Below are 22,346 nucleotides of genomic sequence, written 5' to 3'. Positions count from 1 at the left end.
TACCTTCCATTTCAGCAATATGGAAACTCCACTCTAGACTGGTGAAGCAAAGAACACAGGCCTCCCTCTCCACCAAGCTCCCTGTAGGAGGGTTATCTTCTCTAGAGGGGTAGGATGTTACCATTTATTATCCTGAACCAAGATATTTGTTGCTGCGACTAAGTTCTGGGCAGGTGTGGCTGGGAAGGTGGGGATTCTTCTGCCCAGCCTCTACTCGCTGAGTGAAGGCTCTACCATAGGTGTGGTGCCACTAATAATACTGGCACCCCAACTGTCCTTGCTCTGTGCCCTGAGTCAGTGATTCCACTCTGAATAAACACAGAGTCACAGACATATCATGGTAAAAATTATGAATGCCGAAAACAAGAATAAAATCTTGAAAGCAGTGAGAAAAATAACTACAGACCTACCTTGTTTTATTGTGCTTTGCTTTACTACACTTAGCAGGTACTGTGTTTTTTGCAAATGGAGTTTGTGGCAACCCTGGGTCAAGCAAGTTTATCGGTGCCATTCTTCCAACAGCAATTTTTCACTTCATATCTCTGTGTCATATTGTGGTAATTCTCACAATATTTTAAACGTGTTCATTATTATTATATTTGTTATGGTGATCTGTGATCAGTGCTCTTTGATGTTATCATTGTAATTGTTTTGGGGTGCCACAAACTGTGCCGATATAAGACAGCAAACTCAACTGATAATGTTGTGTGTGTTCTGACTGCTCCACTGACTGACCATTCATCTGTCTCTCTCACTCTCCTTGGGTCCCCCTATTCCCTGAGACACAACAATATTGAAATTAGGCCAATTAGTAACCCTACAATGGCCTCTAAGTGTTCAAATGAAAGGAAGACTTGCACATCTCTCACTTTAAATCAAAAGCCAGAAATGATTAAGGTTGCTGAGGAAGGCATGTTGAAAGCCAAGATAGGCTGAAAGTTAGGCCTCTTGCACCAAACAGTTAAGCAAGTTGTGAATGCAAAGCAAAAGTTCTTGAAGGAGACTAAATCTGCTACTCCAGTGAAGACATGAACGATAAGAAAGCAAAACAGCCTTATTGGTGACATGGAGAAAATTTTAGTGGTTTGGATAGAAGTTCAAACAGCTACAACATTCCCTTAAACCAAAGCCAAATCTAGAGCAAGATTCTAACTTTCTTCAATTCTATAAAGGCTGAGAGAGGTGAGGAAGCTACAGAAGGAAAGTTTGAAGCTAGCAGAGGTTGGTTCATGAGATTTAAAAAAAGAAGCCATCTCTATAACATAAAAGTGCAAGGTGAAGCAGCAAGTGCTGATGTAGAAGCTTCAGCAAGTTATCAAGAAGATATAGCTAAAATCATTAATGAAGGTGGCTATACTAAACAACAGATTTTCAGTGTAGATGCAACAGCCTTATATTGGAAGAAGATGCCATCTAGGACTTTCATAGTTAGAGAGGAGAAGTCAATGCCTGGCTTCAAGACTTCAAAGGATAGGCTGACTCTTTTGTTAAGGGCTAAAGCAGTCAGTGACTTTAAGTTGAAGCCAATATTCATTTACCATTCTGAAAATCCTTGGGTCCTTAAGAATTATGCTAAATCTACTCTGCCTGTGCTGTAAAAATAAAACAAAAAAGCGTGGATGACCGCACATCTGTTTATAACATGGTTTACTGAATATTTTAAGCCCACTGTAGAGCTAATGCTCAGAAAAAAAAGATTCCTTTCAAAATGTTACTGCTCATTGACAATGCACCTGGTCACCCAAGAGCTCTAATGATGTACAATAAGATTAATGTTTCCATGCCTGCTGACACAACATCCATTCTGCAGTACAGGGATCAAGGGTAATTTAAACTTTCAAGTCCTATTATTTAAGAAATACATTTTGTAAGGCTATAGCTGCCATAGACAGTAATTCCTCTGATATATCTAGGTGAAGTAAATTGAAAAGCTTCTGGAAAGGATTCACCACTCTAGATGCTATTAAGAGCATTTGTGATTCATGGGATGAGGTCAAAATATCAACATTAACAGGAGTTTGGAAGAAGTTGATTCTAGCCTTCATGGATGACTTTGAAGGGTTCAAGACTTCAGTGGAGGAAGTAACTGCAGATGTGGTGGAAACAGCAAGAGAACTAGAATTAGAAGTGGAGCCTGTAGATGTGACTAAATTGCTGCAATCTCATGAGGAAAATTTAATGGATGAAGATGTGCTTCCTATGGATGAGGAAAGAAAGTGACTTCTTGAGATGGAATCTACTCCTGGTGAAGGTGCTGTGAAGATTGTTGAAATGACAACAAAACATTTAGAATATTACATAAACTTAGTTGATAGAGCAGCAGCAGGGTTTGAGAGGATTGACTCCAATTTTGAAAGAAGTTCTACTGTGGGTAAAATTCAATCAAACAGCATTGCATTCTACAGAGAAATCATTCATTAAAGGAGGAGTCAATCAAGGTGGTAAACTTCACTGTTGTCTTATTTTAAGAAATTGCCACAACCACTCCAATTTTCAGCAACCATCATCATGCTCAGTCAACAGACCTCAACAATGAGGCAAGGCCCTCCACTAGCAAAAAGATTATGACTCGTTAAAGGCTCAGATGATGGCTAACATTTTTAGCAACAAAGGGTTTTTTAATTAAGGTGTGTACTTTGTTTTTTTAGACATAATGCTATTACACACTTAAGGGACTACAATATACTGTAAACGTAACTTTCATATGCACTGGGAAACCAAATAATTCATGTGACTCCCTTGCCATATTTGCTTTAATGTGGTGGTCTGAAACTGAACCTGTAATATTTCTGAGATATTCCTATAGTCACTTACAAGGCATCTGCGATAAGATTAACAGCTGATTTTGCATCAGAAAGAATGGAGGCCAGAATGCAGTAGAATAACCTATTCAAAGTGATGAAGAAAAGCATTTTTCAAGAATAAAATATCCAGTAAAGCTATCTTATAAAAATGAAAGAGAAATAAAGATATTACCAGATAAACAAAAGCTAACAGAATATGTTGTTAGCAAGACCAACTCACAAGCAATACTAAAGGAAGTTTGTCAGGTTGAAAGAACATAACCTAAGACAGTAATTCTAATTCATATCAAAATGAAAGAGCATCATTTCATTTACAAATTATAATTACAAATGTAATTATGTAATTATAAAAAGCAGTATAAATGCACACATTCTTTCTTCCTAAACTGATTTTTAAAGCAATTATATAAAACAATATGCGTATAATGTACTGTTAGGCCTATAAAATATAGAAATATTTGCCAATAACAGCACAAAGGAGGTTGTAGGAAGCAAAGATGTATTGGGCTAAGGAAATGAATTCAAATGTTCACTAAAATACACAAGAACAAATAATGAGAAATGGAAATAATAAATGAGAAGGTTAACAAAAGGTATAAATATATACTTGCTCTCCTTTCATCTCTGATTCTTTAGAAGACATAAATTACACAAACTGATGTAAGTATATATTGTTGGCTTTGTAATACTTATAGATGTTACATGTATGACAATAGTATCACAAAAGGTGAAAATATAGAGCTATATAAGCGTGATGTTTCTACAGCTCACTGAAATTAAGTTAGTATAAACCTGAGGCTGATTCTGATAAGTTTAGATGTATATGGTAAGCCCTAGAGTAAACTAAAGAAGTAACTAAAAAATATCGTGAAAAAATTATTGAAGAAATCTAAATGCTACAATAGAAAATATTCACAAAAAAGTAAAGGAGCAATAGAGGGAGAAAACTACATGAAACACCTAAAGAACAATACGTATAATGGCAGAAAATAAATCCAAATATATCAATAATAACATGAAATGTGAAGGGATTAAATAATCCAATCAAATAATAGAGATCGTCAGACCCGATGAGAAAGCAAGATCCAACTATATGCTGTCTGCACAGCTTAGACTCAAAAATACAAACAGATGGAAAGTAAAAGGATAGAAAAATATATATCACGCAAACAACAACTACAAGAAAGCTGGTATGGCTATATCAATATATGACAAAAGAGACTTTAAAACAAAAATGTTACTAGATATAAAGAAAGACATTTGCAAATGATAAAGGGTCAATCTATCAGGAAAATGTACCAATTATAAACATATGTGCATCTAATACCAAAGCATCAAAATACAGAAAGCAAAAATTGACAGAAATAAAGGGAGAAAGGGAAAATTCAATGGTAATAGGTCAAAATTTCTATACCCACTTTCAACAGTGGATAGAACACCTATGCAGAAGATCCACAGGAACTAGAAGAATTGTAAAACACTACAAACAAACTAGACCTAACATATATCTGTAGAAAACTCTACTCAAAAACCAATATACATTCTTCTCAAGTATACATAGAACATTCTCTAGATAGAACATATATTAGGTCATTAAAAAAACTGCAATAAATTTAAAGTAATACAAAATATATTCTTCAAAGACAATTAAATGCAATCTTATATCAATAACAGAAAGAAATCTGGGAAACTCACCAATATGTGGAAATAATATAGGAATAATGAAGCAATGGAAATTGAAAAGAAAATTCAAAAAATACATTGAGATGAATGAAAAAGAAGACACAACATACCAAAACATATGGGACACACCTAAGGCAATGTTTAAATGGTAATTTATAGTTGTAAATGCTTATATTTAGAAAGAAGACAGATCTCAAATCAGTAAGCTAAACTTACCTTAAGACACTGGAAAAAGGAGAAAAAAACAATCTTAAAGACCACAGAAGTATAGAAATAATAAAAATTAAAGCATGAATTAATGAAAAGAGAACAGAAAAAAAATAGAGAAACATCAATGAAACCACAAGTTTGTTCTTTGAAAATATCAAAAAATTTGACAAACCTTTAGCTAGATTGACAAAGAAAAAAGAAGGGAACACTCAAATTATTAGAATCAAAAATGAAATAGGAGAGATTACTACTGACCTTTAGAGAAATAAAAAAGTATTATAAAAGAATACTACGAACAATTGTATGCCAGTTAATTAGGTAATTTAGATGAAATGGACAAACTCCTCAAAAGATGGAAACTACTGAAGTTGACAGAAAAAATAGACAAAGTGAATAGACCTATAACAATTAAGGAGACTAAATTGTTAATAATAATGATAATAATAATCAACTACCCACAAAAAAAGCCCAGGATCATATGGCTTGGATAATTCAATACTGAATTATACAAAATATTCAAGGGAGGATATCAATTATTCATGAACTCTTCCAAAAATTAAAAGAAAACACTTTGCAACTTGTTCTAAGAATCCAGTATTATCCTGAAAACAAAGCCTGATCCAAATATCTCAAGGAAATAAAACTACTGACAAATATCTCCTATGCATATGGACAAAATCCTCAACAAAACACTAGCAAACAATCTAGCACATGTAAAAAATATTATGCATCATGAACAAGTTGCATTTATCCCAGTAATGCAAAGGTGTTATAACATCTGAAGATAAACTAATGTGATACAATACATCAAACAAATAAAAAATGAAACCAAGTGGTCATCTCAATAGACAGAAAAAGGAGTTGACAAAATCTAACACTCTAGAAAGTTCTAGCACGTCTGGCAGGTTCTAGCCAGTATTAGGCAAGAAAAAGAAACATAAAGCATAAAAAATAGAAGGTAGAAGAGAAACTATCACTAGTCTCACATGAAAATCCTAAAGAATACGCTAAAAATTACTAATCCTCATAATGGTGTTCAACGAGGTTGCAGGATAGATGATCAATATACAAATATCAACTATATTTCTATACACATGTAATGAAAGTCCAAAAATACAATTAAGAAAACAATTCCATTTACAATTGCATCAAAACTAAAATACTTAGGGATAAATTTAACAAAGGAAATGCATGACATACTCTGAAAACTACAAAACACTGTTGAAAGAAATTAAAGATCTAAATAAGTGGAAAAAATATTCCACGTTCAGGAATCAGAAGATGTCATGTTGTTAAGATGGCAATAATCTCCAAATTGATCTACAGAGTCAATGAAATTTCTCTCAGAATTCCAGCTGACTTCTTTACAGAAATTGACAAGATGATTTTAAAATTAATGTGGAATTGCAAGGGACCCAGAATGGCCAAAACAATCTCAAAGAAGGAAAAATTAAGAAGAATCACATTTCTCAGTTTCAAAACTTTGCTATAGAGCAATGGTAATCAAGGCAGTGTGCCGACTGACATAAAGATAAACATGTACAGTAGATCAGTGGAATAGAATTGAGAATCCAGAAGTAAAACCATGTACCTACGGGCAACCCAGTTTTGATAAGGATGACTAGACAATTTAAAGGAGAAAGAACATTCTTTTCAAAAAATGATGCTAGGGCACTGGATAGCCATGTGCAAAAGAATAAAGACAAATAATTAAATGTAAGAGCCACAAATATAAAACTCTTATTAAAGAATAAGGGTAAATCTTCATGACCCTGGGTTTGGCAATGAATTCTTAGATATGACATCAAAAGTACAACTGCCAAAAAAAATTACATATATTGGACTTCATCAAGATTAAAAACTTTTTGGGGGGCTGGCCTTGGGCATAGTGGTTAAGTTCACGCACTCCACTTTGTGGCCCAGGGTTCACGAGTTTGGATCCTGGGCGCAGACCTACACACTGCTCATCAAGCCATGCTGTGGCAGCGTCCCATATACAAAATAGAGGAAGGCTGGCACAGATGTTAGCTCAGTCACACTCTTCCTCAAGCAAAAAGAGGAAGATTGGTAACAGATGTAAGCTCAGGGCCAATCTTCCTCACTAACAAAAAGCGAAAAAGCTTTTTTGCTTCCAAGGATACTATCATGAAAGGAAAAAGGCAACCTACAGAATGGAACAAAGTATTTGCAAATAATATATCTGATAAGGGACTTGTAACTAGAATATAAAGAACTCCTACAATTGAATAATAAAGAGAAAAATACCCAACTTAAAAGTAGGACAAGGGAGAAGTGACTTCATCAAGATGGTGACATGGGTTGTTCCCAACTTCTGTCCCCTCACAAGAAGACCAGCTAGTAACCATAGACAAGACATCGTTGTAAAAATCCCAGAACCTGGAGGTGAGGCTGAAGCGCGCCCCACCCCTTGGCCCCCCGACACTGGGACCACAGACACTGAGAAGGACTATATTAGAAGGATAAATGGAGCAGCTACACTCTGACCACTTCACCCCTCCACCAGGCCAACACAGCACCCCATTGAGAGAACCGTCTGGGCTTATAGTTTCTCCAGTGGGAAAAAAAGAGTTCAGGTGGCCATCCAGGTCTCCCAGAATTTCAGGATGCTTCCCTGGAAGCCTACTTGGGTTTCATCTTACAGGATCACGGGGGAAATCTGCGGGGCTTGACTACTAAGGATCAGATAGAAGTGGAGAAGGAGGGTGCGGCTTAAGGCAACCAGCACTCAGATCTTGGTAGACAGTATTCCTCCTTGTAGCTGCATCAGAGTGGAGATCCCAGCCAGTGGCTCTACCTACTTGCACAGTCATGCTTGTGGCCCTGTCTGGCCAGGAAGTTCACTGGGTAGTTCTGCCTGCTTTGGGTCACCATCCAGCAAATTGCGCCAGCCATGGAGCTTGTTCTATGATCCCACCTGGGCAGGGAACCCGATTAGGAGCCCTACCTGCTGCTGAATGTAGCTCCTAGACCTTCCTGACCAGGAAGCATAACCAGAGAACCCTGGCAGCTGTGGAGTTCATCCCACAGCCACAGTGGCAGCAGCACCCTAGCAGAAAGCTCAGCCAATGACTCTGCCCAGCTATAGAGCCAAGCCAGTGGCCCTGTCTGGCTGGGGAGCAAAGTAGGCAGTTCTGCCTGGTCTGGTCACCAGCCAGTGAGCCACGCCAGCCGTGTAGCTAGTTCTATGACCCCACCCCAACAAGGAACTGTATTTGAAGCGCTGCCTTACTGTTGAGAACAGCCTGCAATCCTGCCAGCCAGGAAACCTAACCAGAGAATCTGGGCAGCCATTGAGCCCATCCTACAGCCATGCTTGGGCAAGAAACAAAGCCAGCAGTCCTGCCCAAGTATGGTCTCTGACCCCGCATAACCAAAGAGCCTCAACAGTGATCCTGGACAGCTCTGGAAACCAACTTACAGCACTGCCCAGCCATGGAGCCCAGCCATCAGACACGCCCCTCAGAAGAGCCCAGTCAAATGGTTGAACATGGCTTGTAGCCTCACCCGGGGAGGGATATAGCTGGAGGCCTCTGCTGAACAGAGAGCCCAGGCAGCAACCTCGCCCAGCAGCAGAGCACATTCAGCTACCTATCTGATCATGAAGTCCAGCTGCAGCCCTGCCCAACTACAGGCACAGTGTGTGTCCTTGCCTGATTGCAAGGCACAGCTTTAGTCCCTGTGAGAGCACGAAGCCCTGCATGTGGCTCCACTAGAACACAGAGACCAGCCAGCAGCACCATCCAGTCAGGGAAAACAGCCTGAGACTCCACTAGACCAGGAATGACTGAAGAGTCTAGACCTTAGCCCTGCCCAATCAGAGTCCAATCAGTGGTACCACCCTGCCAGGGAAGACAGCCAGCAACCTTGCCTGAGCAAAGAGATTGCAGAGCCCAGCTAGTGTCCCCACCTGAACACGGAGAATAACCAGCATGCCATCTTGTCAGGGAGCCTGCCCACCAGCCCTGCTTGAACACAGAGCCAAGACAACAGGACTACCAAACTGCAGAGCCCAGCCAGTAGTACTCAGTGAGGAAAGGACAGCTTCTTCAATAAATCATGTTGAAAAGGCTGGATAAAGGCCAAGCCCGTGGCCTAGTGGTTAAGTTCAGCATGCTCTGCTTCGGCAGCCTGGGTTCAGTTCCTGGGCATGGACCTACACCACTCATTGGTGGTCATGCTGTGGCAGTGATCCACATACAAAATAGAGGAAGACTGGCACAGATGTTAGCTCAGGGCAAATCTTCCTCAGCAAAAAAAGAAAAAAAAAAGAAAGAAAGAAAAAAAGAAAGAAAGAAAGAGAAGCCTGGATAATTAAATGCTTAAGAATGAAATTAGAACCCTATCTTACACTGTGCACAAAAAGTTATCTCAAAATGAATTAAAGACTTTAAAATAAGTCCTGAAATTGTAAAACTTCTAGGAGAAAACAGAGAGAAAAAGCTCCTTAACACTGGTCTTGGCAATGACTTTTTGGAATGACAGCAAAAGCATATGCAACACAAGCAAAAATAAGTAACTTAGACTGCATCAAACTAAAAACTTCTGCACAGGAATATAATCATCAAAATGAAAAGGTAACCTATGGGATGGGACAAATTATTTGGAAACCATATATCTGATATATAGGGATAGCATCCAAAATACATAAGGACTCATACAACTTAGTAGCATAAAATCTAACAATCCAATTTAAAAGTGGGCAGAGGAACTGAAAAGACATTTTTCCAAAGATGACATACAAATGGCCAACAAGTACATAAAAAGATGCTCAACATCACTAAAGATCAGGGAAATGCAAATCAAAATCACAATGAGATATCACCTCATGACTGTTAAATTGCTATTATCAAACAGAGAAGAGATAACAAGTGTTGGTAAGGATGTTGAGTAAAGGGAACTCTTGTGCACTGTTGGTGGTAATATAAATTGGTACAGTCATTATGGAAAACAATATGGAGGTTCCTCAAAAAATTAAAAATAAAACATCATATGATCCAGCAATCCTACATCTTGGTATATATCCAAAGGAAGTGGAATCAGTATCTCAAAGAGATATCTGCACTCCCGTGTTCATTGCAGCATTATTCACAATAACAAAGATATGGAAACAACCTAAGTATCCATTTCTGGATGCATGGATAAAGAAGATGTGGTATATAAATATAAACTGGGATATTATTCAGCCATGAGAAAGAAGGAAACTTGTCACTTGTGACAACATGGATAAACTTTAATGGCATTATGCTAAGTGAAATATACCAAACAGAGAAAGACATATACTGTATGATATCACTTATATCTGAAATCAAAAAAACCGACATCACAGAAACAGAGAGTAGACTGGTGGTTGCCAGGGGCTAGGGGGTGGGGGAAATGGAGATATGTCAGTCAAAGGGTACAAACTTCAATTATAAGATGAATAAGTTCTGGGGATCTAATGTACAGTATGGTGACTAAAGTTGCCAATACTATGTTATATACTTGAAAACTGTTGAGAGTAAATCTTAAATGTTCTCACCACACAAAAATAATGGTAACTATGTGAGATGATGGAAGTGTTAACTAACCCTATTGTGGCAATAATTTCAAAATATATACATGTATCAAATCATCACATTGGACACCTTAAACTTCCACAATGTTATATGTCAATTATATCTCAAGCCAGAAAAAATAATTAATCTTTTGCCTTAGGAAACTAGAAGAAGGGCGAATTAAATCCAAAGTAAGTAGAAAAAAGATAACAAAAATTTTAGTAAAAATCAATGAAATTGAAAAGAGTAAATTAATGGCAAAAGCCAACAAAACCAAAAGATGGTTTTTTTAAAGATCAATAAAATTGATAAAGCTCTAGCCAGGCTAACCATGAAATCATAGAGAATATAGAAATTCTTAATATCAGAAATGAAAGAAGATCCACTGCTACTGGTCACATGGATATTAAAAGGATAATAAGGGAATATTACAGACAAGTATACGCCCACATATTTCTTTTTCTTTTAGATGAAAAGAACTAAAAAGACAAAGAAAATACTTGAAATATAGACAAAGGACTTGAGTAACATTTCCCAAATTAAATATGCAAATAACAGACAAGCACATGAAAAGGTACTCAGTATCATTAGTCATTAGGAAAATGCAAATCAAGGGGGTCAGCCCCATGGCATAGTGGTTAAGTTCAGCGTGCTCTGCTTCAGTAGCCCAGGTTCGTGGGTTTGGATACCAGGCACGGACCTACGTCACTCGTCAGCAATGCTGTGGTGGGGACCCACATAGAAAGTGGAAGAAAATTGGCGAGGAGTTTAGCTCAAGGCTAATCTTCCTCAAGCAAACAAAAGAGGAAGACTGGCAAGAGATATTAGCTCAGGGCTAATCTTCCTCAGTGGAAAAGAAAAAAGCAAATCAAAACCACGATGAGATATCACTCACACTCACTAAAATGGCTATATTTAAAAAAAATGTGTTGGTACAGATGTGCAGCTATTAGAACCCTATACATTCCTGGTGGGGATGTCAAATACTGCAGCTGCTGGGAAAAATAGTTTAGTGTTCCTCCAGGAGTTTAACATAGATTTAGCATATGCTGGAGCACTCTCACTCCTAGATATCTACCTCAAAGGCATTAAAAGGGGTATTCAGACAAATACTTCTACAGAGATATTCATAGCAGCTTTTTTTCAAATAGCAGCACTAATCACGATAACCAAAAGTTGGAGATAACCCAAATATCCATCAATTGCTGAATGCATAAACAAAATGTGGTATATCCATACAATGAAATATTATGTAGCCATGTAAAAGGGATCAAAGTACTGATACATGCTACAGCATGGATGAACTCTGAAAATGTTATACTAAGTGAAAGAAGCCAGACACAAAAGGCCACATATCATAAGATTCTATTTATGCGAAAAATTCAGAATAGATAAATGCATAGAGACAGCAGATGAATGGTTTCCAGGAGCTGAGGAGAATAAGGAATGAGGAGTGACTGCTTAATGAGTATGGCATCTCCTGTGGGGATGATGAAAACACTGGGACTAAATAGAGGTGACGGTTGCACAACACTGTAAAGGTACTAAATGCCACGGAACTGTACAGTTTAAAAAGTTAACTTTATGTTATGTGAATTTCATCTCAATAAGATAAAAGATTGAAAAAGAAATCACAATGAGATACCACTTCATACCCACTGGATAGCTAGAATCAAAAAGTCAGACAAGAACAAGTGTTGACAAGATGTGGAGAAATTGGAAGCCTCGTGCAGTGCTGGTAGGGATGTGAAATGGTGCAGATGCTTCGGAAAATTGCTTGGCAGCTCCTCAAATGATTAAATATAGAGTTACCATATTACTCAACAATTAGACTCTTAGGTATATACTCCAAAGTTAAAAACAGATGCCCGCACAAAAACTTATACACAAATATTCGCAATAGCCAACATGTGGAAGCAACTCAAATACCCATTAACTGATGAATGGATAAAAAAATGTAGTATATCCAAAGAATGGAACATTGTTTGTCCAGAAAAAGAAATGAAATATTTTTAGGTGCTACATGGATAAACTCTAAAGACATTATGCTAAGTGGGAAAATCCAGTCACAAAAGACCACATATTAAATGACTCCATCTATACGAAATATCCAGAAAAGGCAAATCTAAGGAGATAGAAAGTTGTTGCTTGGAGCTAGGGTAGGGGACCGTGGGGAGTTGGATATGGGGTTGATGGCTATAGTGTATGAGGTTTCTTTTCGAGGTAATGAAAATATTTTAAAATTGACTGTGGTGATAGTTGTACACATTGGTTGGTATACTAAAACACACTGAATTGTACACTTTAGGTGAATTATATCTAAATAAGGCTATTTTTAAAAAAGAATTAAATGCAAATGCAATAACAAGAAAAAGATTAGCAGGAATCTACTTCAAATAATGCAAATGCCACGAACAGTCAGCATATTTTTACAATATTGTTCAGCAATCTTATGAAAGACTGCATACAAGGCATGGGTCATTTGACTACATGAATAGTGCCAGTTGGTAAACCTCAGAGAATAGAATAATTTCATCATGGATGGCTTGATTATTTCAATCACAGACATCTTCCATGAAGTGTATGTTAGAGACTGGACAAAAGCAGGTTTTGTGCTCAAGGTTATTCTTTCATCCCATACTCCAAATCTCGAAAGTTTACTTTTCTGCAAATATCTGTTATATATTGCCAACTGAAAGGTAACGAACAATGTCTTTTATCTAAAATTAGGAACCCCTAGAGAAATCAATGTTTCGGTGGAGAGTGAAAATGAAATGTTACTAATAAAGTTGCATCAGGTTTTCTAAAATTGTTTAAAGCCTGGGTTCTAATATTTCAGACAGCTGGACACATGTACAATGTCGATGTAACTTCTATAAGAATCCAGAAATGGTAGCGAGTGTGCCGCATATTCCCCCTGAGAAGCAAGGATGGAAGAAAGGGGAAAGATATGCAAAGAAGAAGGAAGAACTAGAGTTTTCTGACTACATCACATGTACCAGGTAATTTACGTATCTTATTTAATATTCAGTATAATCTTTCAACATCATATTGTTACCTTTATTCTAATGGTTGAGGAATACAATTACCAATACTTAAATTGTCTAAGGCTCACTTAGTTAAATGGTGGAAATGAGATACAAAGCACAAGGTCTATCCGGCTCCAGTCTGTGCTCTTCCTTACGTTTATCTACTGCTAGATAATTCTTGAAAATCAAATTTGATGATACTGAATAATGAATGTAAAAGCATCACAGGTCTTCGCACGGGGAAACAGATTGATTAATTGATTCAATGAGATATATATATGTATATAAACTTCTAAAATAATAAATTGTAGAAAAATATATAATCAAGTGAATCATCACCTTCCGGTTGCTAGATACCAAATTTTAAATTCCTTATTAATCTAAGCAATTTGTAAACTTTGCGTATTCATTTTAATTTCCAAACATCAGAAAGAAAGCCTGCTTTCAATTGAACTTCATTAAGATTAATTTAAATATGGCATAAATCACTTGCAGTTCTTAGTGATAAGTTTGCTAAAGCTAGAAGGCACAACAAAGCTTTTCATTGTTGTTTGTTCTTTTCAAAACCCACTTCCTCATAAACATGATACTAAAACGCTTTTCCCAAAGCCAAACCAAAATTATGACATAGTGGAAAGCAATTAAAAATTCAACTGTAGGAAAAACATAAACACCAAACATTTCCAGCCATTGTGGGTCCTTTTATTGTTTGAGAAATTGCACTTTTGAATTGTGATCTAAACTGGGTTGTTACACTGCATCTTTCTCTCACCCTGAGTCAGCCTATTTGCTCTCCACCTCAGCCCTGTGAGCTGTCCTGTGCTATTGATACATTTCAACTACAGTCAGTCTCTCAACCTTAGATCAACTTGACTTCTCTTCATAAATCTTATAATCAGTGTCTGTTCTGACCCTGCCCCCGACCCCCAAACAGGCTACTTTACTCCAGATCTTCACAAGTTAACAAAAATTTTTGTTTCCATCCATCATTTTTCCCCTTCTTCTTCCCCCCAGACACTTTAGAAACAGAAACTTCACCTCTACATTTAACACTGCAAATGAAAATTGGTTCTGAGCAGCATAAAGAGTGTGTAGAGCTGGAATGCTTGTATGTGTGAGAAGGAAAGCAGAGCTCATTTATTTACAGTAAGATTCGTGGACCCCAGTGGCCTTTCCAAACAGGCTGATTCACCAAAGGAATGTTATATATTACTAAGAATAATTTCTTTTAAATTAATAGAAATGGTAAACATGTATACAAAATTAAACTACATATTCAATAGAAAGATATTCTTTTGAGAAAACGCATTTGTTTCATACCAGAAAATGTTGCTTTAACTTTCTGCATTTCATACAAATAAGACCAGAAAACATTGACGGTATTTAGGCACTTTAATTTCTGCTATTTCTGTAACATTATTATAACATGTTAACATCTTTTGTGGTGAAAATATGTTCCATAATGCATATAATAATATAAAATACAGTATATGTAACATTGCATATATAGCATATATATAGGGTTTGTGTGTATATATACATACACACATATATATGTATATAAATTACAGTATATATAGCGTTATATATGTAATGTTTATGTGCATACATACATACATGTATGTATGTAATGAGTATCAACTGTATAAATATACATATATACGTATGTATATATACACGTATATATATGTATTGTACATATGTATATTTATACAGTTGATCTTCATTTTTCGCAAATTCCGTATTGACCTATTGGCTAAGACATGTTTGTAACCCCGAAACCAATAGCCACAATGTTTTTGTGGTCCTTTGCCAACATGCATGGAGCAGCAAAAAACTGGCATCGCTCGGTGCGCATGCACATATCCAGCTGAGATCAAAGGCGGCAATGCTCTGCCTTCTTGTTTTGGCTTTCAAACTGTGAATGAGCACCCCTTTTGCAGTCTATTTAGTGCCACATTTTTTGCATTTTTGTGCTTTTTATTGGTGATTTCACTGCTTAAAATGGCCCTCAAGCATAATGTTGAACTGTTGTCTGGTTTTGCTAAGCACAAAAAGGCTGTCATGTGCTTTTGGGAAAACGTGTGTGTTGGATAAGCTTACTTCAGGCATGAGTTGTAGTGCTGTTGGCCATGAATTCTATGTTCGTGAATCAACAATAGATATTAAATAAGGTGTCTTTAAACATAAACACACATAAAACAAGATTATGTGCTGATAAGTTGATGAAAAGGAATCTAGCCGTAAATTTCACCCAGGAGCTGTGTTTCAGTATTTGCTAATTCAGTGTTCACAGTGACTTTGTAGAACATAACTTCTGCGAATAACGAGAAGTGATTCTGCGTGTGTGTGTGTGTGAGGGCACGTGTATGTTGGTGTCCTGAAAAAAAATGGCAAACTGAAAATTATAGTGATAATGCAAATATAAACAACAGTAAAGTAGAGTTGAATATACTATGGTCAGCCATATTAGAAGGTTAAGGGAAAAAAAACCCTAATACATATCTAATCAGATATAACAGGAAGTCAGCCAGAAATTCTAAATTGTGAAGACTATTTGAAGTATGAATTTATATTCGCTGTCATTAATAACAAGTCTTGCCTTAAGTGTATGTTGTACCTTGAAATATTTACTAACAAATGTATGAAATCACTAAAACTGTCAATACATTCAAAATATTACTTATTTCACCTTTATCTTATTTTCCTTAAATGTCTATATATGTATTTTACGACTGTGTAAAAAAACAAATATACATGTTTTGTTGGTTTATGTTCAAAATATTTTGCTGATTTGAATTATTCTAAAAAGCTTCAAGACTATTCTTTTTTTTTTTCTTAGCAAACATTTACTCACAGATTAAATATCTCACAAGTGTCCTTACAACACACCTACATGCACACAGTGGATGAGTGCCTCTTCCTTTTACCTGTCAGACCAGGGAACACATATGCATTTCAGAGACAGAAGTTAAGATGCTGATCCTTAGCAAATAACAATTAGAACATTATTAATTTGGGTCTGGTTCCAAAACCAAGTCAAGAAACATTTAGTGAAGTCAACTTTTGTTCAGTAGTGGTGTACAGGACTCCATTTTATAAATATACTACACATTATCTATTCCACTATATTTGTGGTTCCATTCCATTTTGTTCCTAATATTATTTATTAATTTGGGCCTTTTCTCTTTTTTAAATTTATCAGTCTTTCGAGGTGATCCTCTCTATTGTTCATTGTTGATTTCATTCATTTCTTCAGCAAGCATTTAATGAACACCCACCAACAGCCAGATACTGTTTGAGGCACTATTCTCTCATGTGGCAGGCTACACTAGGCAATTTCTGTATTTTTATTCTTTTACTTTTATTTTCATTAATTTACTCTGTTGTTCTTTTTATAGCTTTTCATGTTAAATGATTAACTCACTTATTTTCAATCCTTCCTGTCAAGACTATTCTTTGATCACATAGTTTCTAATATATAGGAGCCACATACCTGCTTATATAGTCTTAGCACATTAGAAATGAATACTCTTCAACTGTTTTATAAGATGGCAAACAATTTTATAACTTTAATTCTTTCTAAATAGTGGTTCTATATTGTATAGAACTGTCACATTTGAAATTTTCTCTTTTTACATCTACCCATTGCTATAAGATGCAATTCATCTTTAGAAAGTAAATAATTTATTAAAGATAATTTGCCAAAGGTTTTTTTTCCATCACTAATTAAGCTCAGTTGTAGACTATAAAGCAGTGTGGACTTTCTCAGTGAAAGTCGGTTCCAGAGTCACTGAAGTCTGAACTAAAAAAATAAGCCAGCATAATTCTAGTTATGGATGTCAGCCCAAGAATCTTGGTTGTAAAATTCACTGCCAGTAAGATAATGCAGTCTCATTTTCTCACTGCAGAATTTATGAAGTCTGAACCCACAATAAATAACTATAAATTAAACAAATAAGGATAAGTCTTGTGTATGCCCTTGAAATGTTAGCCTTTCTCCTCTATTTTGTGCATAATATTTGTTTGGACACCTAAGGAAAGGAAGAAGAAAGCTATAGATATTTTTCTCTACTAGAAGCAAATATGGATATGACTTTTGGTAGTCATGGACTTCTTTCAGGTAGAGCTAGCTCTAGGCAGTAGTTTGAGTGAGAATTTTGACATAGGTAAATTATATCTTTGGTGCCTTCCCTCATTTTGTCTTCCGATAGCTTCATATGTGGTATCCTCCTCTCTTACTGCCCTACACTACCCAGATACTCCCAACCTAAGTCTTCTCTCTCTTCCTATACACTGTACTCAGAGTCTACTTTTTCCTTCACTTCCTGTATTAACCTGTCCTCAGCTATCTGCTACTACTCTCAAGAGTATCTGCATTTGGATAGAGGATGAATAATGAAATAAAATTCATGGTAAAATGAGGGTCATGTGGGAGGATGTGTATGGGTGTGCACCTGCACATGTGAGGAGGGACTTCCAGGCACCACTAAAATTTCCACACGGATAAATATTCTAACAAGGAAGGCTGCTCATATCTAACCCATGGCAATTTTTTTTTTACTGGTTTTTTTTTTTTTAGATTTTATTTATTTTTTATTTATTTTTTACTGAGTTATTGATAGGTTACAATCTTGTAAAATTTCAATTGTACATTAATGTTTGTCAGTCATGTTGCAGGTGCACCACTTCACCCTTTGTGCCCACCCCCCACCCCACCTTTCCCCTGGTATCCACTAAACTGTTCTTAGTCCATAATTTTAAATTCCTCATATGAGTGGAGTCATACACAGATTATCTTTCTCTCGCTGGCTTATTTCACTTAACATAATTCTCTCAAGGTCCATCCATGTTATTGCAAATGGAATGATTTTGTTCTGTTTTGCAGCTGAGTAGTATTCCATTGTATATATGTACCACATCTTCTTTATCCATCGTCTGTTGCTGGACACTTAGGTTGCTTCCACATCTTGGCTATTGTAAACAGTGCTGCAATAAACATTGGGGTGCATAGGACTTTTGGGATTGCTGACTTCAAGCCCTCTGGATAAATACCGAGTAGTGGGATGGCTGGATCGTATGGTAGTTCTATTTTTAATTTTTTGAGGAATCTCCATACTGTTTTCCATAGTGGCTGCACCAGTTTGCATTCCCACCAGCAGTGTATGAGGGTTCCTTTTTCTCTGCAACCTCTCCAACATTTGTTGCTATTAGTTTTAGATATTTTTGTCATTCTAACGGGTGTAAGGTGATATCTTAGTGTAGTTTTGATTTGCATTTCCCTGATGATCAGCGATGATGAGCATCTTTTCATGTGCCTATTGGCCATCAGTATATCTTCTTCGGAAAAATGTCTGTTCATGTCTCCAGCCCATTTTTTGATTGGGTTGTTTGATGTTTTGTTGTTGAGTTGCAAGAGTTCTTTATATATTGTGGATATTAAGCCTTTGTCAGATATATGACTTGCAAATATGTTTTCCCAGTTAGTGGGTTGTTTTTTTGTTTAAATCCTGTTTTCATTTGCCTTGAAGAAGCTCTTTAATCTGAGGAAGTCCCATTTGTTTATTCTTTCTATTGTTTCCCTTCTCTGAGAAGGCATGGTGTCCAAAACATCCTTTTACTACTGATGTCAAAGAGTGTACTGCCTACGTTTTCTTCCAGAAGCCTTATGGTTTCAGGTCTCACCTTTAGGTCTTTAATCCATTTTGAGTTTATTTTGGTGAATGGTGAAAAAGAATGGTCAATTTTCATTCTTTTACATGTGGCTTTCCAGTTTTCCCAGCACCATTTGTTGAAAGACTTTCTTTTCTGCATTGTATGCCCTCAGCTCCTTTGTCAAAGATAAGCTGTCCAGAGATGTGTGGTTTTATTTCTGGGCTTTCAATTCTGTTCCATTGATGTGTGCACCTGTTTTTGTACCAGTATCATGCTGTTTTGATTACTGTAGCTTTGTAGTATGTTTTGAAGTCAGGGATTGTGATGCCTCCCATTTTGTTCTTTTTTCTCAGGATTGCTTTAGAAATTCGAGGTCTTTTGTTTCCCCATATGAATTTTAGGATTCTTTGTTCTAATTCTGTAAAGAATGTCATTGGGATTCTGATTGGGATGGCGTTGAATCTGTAGATTGCTTTAGGTAGAACGGACATTTTAACTATGTTTATTCTTCCAATCCAGGTACATGGAATGTCTTTCCATCTCCTTATGTCGTCATCCAATTCTCTCAGAAAGGCCTTGTAATTTTCATTATATAGGTCCTTCACTTCCTTAGTTAAATTTATCCCAAGGTATTTTATTCTTTTTGTTGCGATTGTGAATGGTATTGTATTCTTGAGTTCTTTTTCTGTTGGTTCATTACTGGAGTATAGAAATGCTACTGATTTATGCAAATTGATTTTATACCCTGCAACTTTGCTGTAGTTGTTGATTACTTCTAACAGTTTTCCAATGGATTCTTTGGGATTTTCTATATATAAGATCATGTCGTCTGCAAACAGCGAGAGTTTCACTTCTTCCCTCCCTATTTGGATTCCATTTATTCCTTTTTCTTGCCTGATTGCTCTGGCCAGGACCTCCAGTACTTTGATAAATAAGAGTGGTGATAGAGGGCATCCTTGTCTCATTCCTGTTTTCAGGGGGATGGGGTTCAGTTTTTGCCCATTGAGTATGATGTTGGCTATGGGTTTGTCGTATATGGCCTTTATTATGTTGAGGTAGTTTTCTTCTATGCCCATTTTGTTCAGAGTTTTTATCATAAATGGCTGTTGGATCTTGTCAAATGCCTTCTCTGCATCTATTGAGATGATCATGTGGTTTTTATTCCTCAGTTTGTTGATGTGGTATATCACGTTGATTGATTTGCGGATGTTGAACCATCCCTGTGTCCCTGGTATGAATCCCACCTGATCCTGATATATGATTCTTTTGATGAATTGCTGAATTCTGGTTGCCAAAATTTTGTTTAGAATTTTTGCATCTATGTTCATCAGTGATATTGGCCTGTAGTTCTCTTTTTTCGTGGTGTCCTTGTCAGGTTTTGGGATCAGCATGATGTTGGCCTCATAGAATGTGTTAGGAAGTGTTCCATCTTCCCTAATTTTTTGGAATAGCTTGAAAAGGATAGGTATTAAATCCTCTCTGAAAGTTTGGTAGAATTCCCCAGGAAAGCCATCTGGTCCTGGGGTTTTATTCTTCGGGATGTTTTTGATTGCTGTTTCAATCTCTTTCCTTGTGATTGGTCTGTTCAAATTGTCTGCCTCTTCTTGAGTGAGCTTTGGGAGATTGTAGGAGTCCAAGAATTTATCCATTTCCTCTAGGTTATCCATTCTGTTGGCATACAGTTTTTTGTAGTATTCTCTTATAATCTGCTGTATTTCTGCAGAGTCTGTTGTTATTTCTCCTCTTTCATTTCTGATTTTGTTTATTTGAGCTTTCTCCCTTTTTTTCTTTGTAAGTATGGATAGTGGTTTGTCAATTTTATTTATCTTCTCAAAAAACCAGCTCTTTGTCTCATTGATCCTTTCTACTGCCTTTTTCATTTGAATAGTATTTATTTCTGCTCTGATTTTTATTATTTCTCTCCTTCTGCTGACTTTGGGCTTCATTTGTTCTTTTTTCTCTACTTCAGTTAGGTGTGCTTTAAGGTTGCTTATTTGGGATTTTTCTTGTTTGTTAAGATGTGCCTGTATTGTGATGAATTTTCCTCTTAATACAGCTTTTGCTGTATCCCATATGAGTTTTTATGGCATGCTATCATTTTCATTTGTTTCCAGGTATTTTTTGATTTCTTCTTTAATTTCTTCAATGATCCATTGCTTGTTCAGTAGTGTGTTGTTTAGTCTCCACATCTTTGTGCCTTTCTCAGCTTTTTTCTTGTAATTAATTTCTAGCCTTATAGCACTATGCTCTGAGAAGATGCTTGTTATTATTTCAATTTTTTTAAATTTGTAGAGGCTTGCCTTGTTTCCCAATATATAGTCTACCCTAGAGAATGTTCCATGTGCACTTGAGAAGAATGTGTATTCAGCTCTTTCAGGGTGGAGTGATCTATATATGTCTATTAAGTCCAATTGTTTTAGTTTTTCATTTAGCTCCACTATTTCCTTGTTGACTTTCTGTCTGGATGATCTGTCCATTGATGTGAGTGGGGTGTTGAGGTCCCCTACTATTATTGTGTTGTTTTTAACATCTTCCTTTAGGTCTGTTAATAGTTGCTTTATGAATCTTGGTGCTCCTGTGTTGGGTGCATAGATATTTATAAGCGTTATTTCTTCTTGATGAAGTGTCCCTTTGATCATTATATATTGTCCCTCTGTGTCTCTCTTTACCTGTCTTATTTTGAAATCCACTTGGTCTGATATGAGAATTGCAACACCTGCCTTTTTTTCCTTGCTATTTGCTTGAAGTATTGTCCTCCACCCCTTCACCCTGAGTCTGTGTTTGTCCTTGGGGCTGAGGTGTGTTTCCTGGAGGCAACAAATTGTTGGATCGTGTTCTGTAATCCATTTTGCCACTCTGTGTCATTTTATTGGAGAGTTCAATCCGTTCACATTGAGAGTGATTATTGATGCATGTGGACTTAATGCTGTTAATGTGTCACTCATTATCTTGTTTTCCTGCATTTCTTCTCCTGTGTGCTTTATCCTACCCATTTAATACTGCAATTTCTTATGCTGGGTTTCTTAGATTTTTTCCTTATTTATGATTTGTGACTCCGTCCTGTACTTTATTTTAGTGTCTACCTTGAAGTTTGTATTTAGAATCTCGTGTATAATATAGTCTATTCTCTGGTGGTCTCTTACCTACTTGACCAATACTGATTTAGACCCTTTGCTCTTCCCCTCCTAAATAATTATTTTCATTTTTTATTCCAACTCGTCTTATTCATTTGTAGTTAGAGTGCTAAGATGGTCCTTGTTTTGGTAGTTTCCTTACCTTTACACTAATGCTATAATTGAATATTTGCTATCCTGTTCTGGTTCTATCCATCGGTCTCCCTAGTCTGTGGATTGTGTCCCCTTTCTCCCTTTTTTCTTTTTTCAAGTATGAGAGCCTTCTTAAGGATTTCT

General features: G+C 36.5%; 1 pseudogene; it reads left to right on the top strand.

The window, feature by feature from the left end:
• Positions 1-822: 822 nt before the first annotated feature.
• On the top strand, positions 823-2,595 carry LOC138921781 (tigger transposable element-derived protein 1-like; annotated as a pseudogene).
• The last annotated feature ends 19,751 nt before the right edge of the window (positions 2,596-22,346 follow it).

The sequence above is a fragment of the Equus caballus genome, chromosome X (genome assembly GCF_041296265.1).
Source record: "Equus caballus isolate H_3958 breed thoroughbred chromosome X, TB-T2T, whole genome shotgun sequence".
Taxonomy (NCBI): Eukaryota; Metazoa; Chordata; class Mammalia; order Perissodactyla; family Equidae; genus Equus; species Equus caballus.
Note: the sequence above shows the minus strand (reverse complement) of the source record. Positions and strands in the feature narration are given on the sequence as shown.